Genomic DNA, 3,776 nt, shown 5'->3' on the forward strand with positions numbered 1-3,776 from the left:
TAACAAATCACCAACCCCCCCCCCCCCCACCGCCAGACAAGTCTTAACCACTCTGAGGTTTGGGAAGCACATCTTTCTTTTGGATTCCACCCCTTCCCCCCACCCCACCCCCATTTATATCCACATAAAGACTTGATCAGAAAGGTGGATCGAGCCTGTCCCCATCCTTAGCTGTTTCGGAGCACAATTCCAGATGTGCAAGGTCAGCTGATATATTGGAAAATCAAGGGAAGGGAGGTCTGTACCCAAGAGGTAACTTTTGGAGATGGACCTGGGTTCATCTGACAGTGTACTTGGCTGGGACCTTGAGCAACTCCCTTTGCCTCTCTGTGACTCAGACTCCCACACTGGTGAGCCTGGTTCCCTATCCTTACAAACAGGTCACTGACGCCATTGCACATCAAAAGTTTGAGAAATAAGGATGTAGAGGTCCCACTGAAAGGATTGAAATGAAAAATGTTATCGACTGAATTTGCTTGGCTTTGAAAGTTTTCCGTTGTGCCTGTTGAAAAACAAAGAAAAAATGCATTTGGAAGAAAACTCTGGAACTTGGGGCTTCCGTGATCCATTGTAGATGTTTGAATTGCACAGTCATTTACTAAATGTAATCAATATTCCCACATAGACAGAGTTTCTTTAAAAATGTAATTGCTCCTATCTGGATGTTGGCATCTGCATTTTCATTTTACAGCAGTAATCAAGCCCAGGGATTGAGTGGAATTGTATGCCCCGACCTCCCTTAAAAATGTTGGGAGGCAAGATAGACGCATGGCCCAGAGGCCAGCGTGTGACAGCCTTGTCCCCCGATCAGCTGCATGCCCGACCTTGTTCCCCAGCATCCTTCCCTGTCGGCCGCCCCAGGGGTCCTGACGAGGAGGCCGAGGAGTTAGCTGTTTCCAGAACCCATTTAAGCAATTCATGCAGGTGAAAGTGGTGATTTGACAACACGGGCGTCCACACTTTAAAAAAAAACCCTGTAATTTACTTGAACCACTTCTGCAATGGTGTTCTAGGCTTCATTAAGAGGTTTCTGATTAAGAAAAGAAAAGAATAGAAAAGTGGTCCAGCTATCAGAAGTTAACCTCCCATGTAGGCAGGGAAGCTCCGCCCAGAAGTCCTTGGGGAGGGGTTTTCCTTCTGCCATTTCCATCCTCCTGGCCCCGGATGGAGGGTGTGGTGTCCTCTGGTGTGTCTGGGCCCAGCATGACCTTTATGCTTTTCTTCATCTCTCTTCCGCCTCCCTCTTCTTTCTTCTTGGGTTCCCCAAACCTCTCCCAGATTTTCCCCAACTCTCCTGAACCCTCTCCCCCTTCCAAGAGTCCTTCCAAATCCTGAGATTTTTAAGTCTGCTGGGCAGGTCAGGATGTTCAGATTGCCCGCAAATTCCTTCCCCTCTTCCCCCAAATGTCAGTCTCTTCACCCATCTCCTAGCAGTGTGGTCTCTGAACAGGATCTGTCCTCCCTTTAGTTTATTTATTTATTTTTATGTATAATTTCAGCTCTTCTCTAGTATTAACAACAACTTTATTTGCCCTGGCTCATCTCTGACCCTCTGATGGCACCTCTCCACTCACCTGCAAATCGTGGACATTTCCTAAGTTAGTAACTTGACCTGCCCCTCTTCTGCATGGTCCCCGTTGGGGGTTGCACCAGCGCTGGCGGGGTTAGACTCTCTGGGCCTGACCTCTCCCCAGCGGGTCTCGGTGAGGTCTCACTCCTCCCCCGCCATCGCCACTGCTGACCCTCAGAGGCCTCCTCGCTGTCTCCCGTCTTGCTCACCTGCCGCCCAGTCCTTTCTGCACCCTGGAAGCAGGGTTAACTTTCTAAACTTGGGTCTGATCCAGCCATGCCCTGCCTAGTGCCTTGCACCAGAGCTGGGAGCCCATGGGGCAGAGGCCGAGCTCCTCACCCTGATGTTCGGGCTGCCCATGATCCGATCCCTTTTTACCCACAGACAGTCCTTTTCTCAGCTGTTCCCAAGTGCAGTTCACAGTTGGCCAGACAAGCAACACACGCCCTTCTCTGAAACAAGGCTTTGTTTCTCTCTACCCATTGACATCCATGGCCCCAGGGCATCCTCCCAGCAGTCCTGCCGCCCACATGCAGCTGCCGCATCCACGAGAAACATTTCCTTCTCCCCTCCCCTTCCTCTGGGTAGTGGCCTCCTTCACTCTGTTGTGACACAGGGTATATACTTCCTAGTGTTTTCTTGTGTTGCTCTGTGGACAGTAATAACCTTTGTATATATAAATTCACTTAAACATCACAACAGCCCTGTCAGGTAGGTACCACGTTTATTTGCTTCATTTTGCAAAACTACAAAGAATTTGTCACTTGCCTGTTGTCACAAAGATGGAAAGTGGCAGAGTCAGGATTTAAACCCAGATTTTGTTGACTTGAGGGAGTGTATCTATCACCGGAAAGAGGCAACATCCTTCTGTGCTTGAACCTGGGCTCTAGAGCCAGACGCACACTCATAAATATGGCCACATGGAGGGTCTTCTGTGTGTCACCAGGAACTCTGCTCGGGCTTCACACACCGACTCTTCACACAGCCCCCCGGGAGAGGAAACTGAGCATCTGGGAGAGGAAGTGACCTGCACACAGGTGGGAGGTCGCAGGACCCGATTTGAACCCAGGTCTTGCTGCCTCCAAAGCATTGCTCTTGGCCACGGCTCTTGACAGCTTCTGAGAAGCGGGGTGTAAGCCACGGTGCTGGCCAGACCTGGGGTTTAGTAAATGTACCCTTCTTCCCCGATTTTTTCCATTTGGCAGGAAAAGCCATGAGGAACCAAACAACCCAGGCCACAGCCGCCCTGCCCCTTCCTGGGAAAGCTCTATGCATGTCATTGACTAAACCTTAGGTACAGAGGTGGCAGTGGGCACTCCTTGCCTCCTTTCCTTGTCCCCCTCTCTTATCTCTCTCACCATGCCCTGACCTTTGTCAGGATTTTATTTTGTGCAGTCTGGATATTCCCTAACGAGATAACTGTGACCTCAACTCAACCCCCATTAGGATAAACCTGTAGCTTACAAAATCATCTCACTGGATGGTGGAGGCTTGAATCTGTCTTGCTGTCTGCCATCTGGGCAGGATGAGGACAGAGTCTCCTCGGCCTTGTGTAAAAGACTGGTGGCCATTGCAGACTGGGTAAAGCAAAGACCGTTTTGTTCAGTTCATAGGAAACATGAGGAGTTAGAGGAGTCTGTTTGGGCTTTAAAATAAAATGTGTGTGTGTGTGTGTGTGTGTTAATGACCTAAGAGATACGGCGTCAATTTAGGAAACTTAGAAACCCCAGAAAAACACAAAGGAAAAAAACCCCCAGATCTTGATAATTCCCTCCACCCAGAAATAGTCACTGTGGACAATTTGATTCCTGTCTGTTCAGTTCCCTGTGTGCCTATGTGTGTAAATTTGCACTGGGAACCCTCTATAAAACTGCCACTCTGAACATAGTCATGGATCCTGCCTCTTTCACCAGACAATGTATATCAGGACTGTTTTCCCACCTTGATAAATGTTTCTCGAAAATGATTTTTAATGATTGCATAATATAGCAACGGAGTTCATGGTTTATTTAACTAATTTCTTCTTGTCGGACTGTTTTTTTAAAAAAAAACATTATCCGTATTTCTGCTTTAAACATCCTTGCACATTAATCTTTAAGCACATCTCCAATAATTCTTTGGACTGTCTCTCTAGAGGTGGCATTGGCTCAGGGGATAGGCAGATTTTTAAGGCTTGGGTAGATGTTGCCAAAGTGCTCTTGGGAAA

The 3,776-nt window shown here is 48.2% G+C and overlaps 1 protein-coding gene across 2 annotated transcripts in view; it reads left to right on the top strand.

Moving 5' to 3' along the window:
• The window catches only part of WHRN (whirlin), an 89,576-nt gene that overhangs the window by 10,043 nt on the left and 75,757 nt on the right, over window positions 1-3,776 (top strand). The gene's annotated exons all lie outside the window — the stretch shown is intronic.

The sequence above is a fragment of the Lipotes vexillifer genome, unplaced genomic scaffold (genome assembly GCF_000442215.2).
Source record: "Lipotes vexillifer unplaced genomic scaffold, Lipotes_vexillifer_v1.1 scaffold230, whole genome shotgun sequence".
Classification (NCBI taxonomy): Eukaryota; Metazoa; Chordata; class Mammalia; order Artiodactyla; family Lipotidae; genus Lipotes; species Lipotes vexillifer.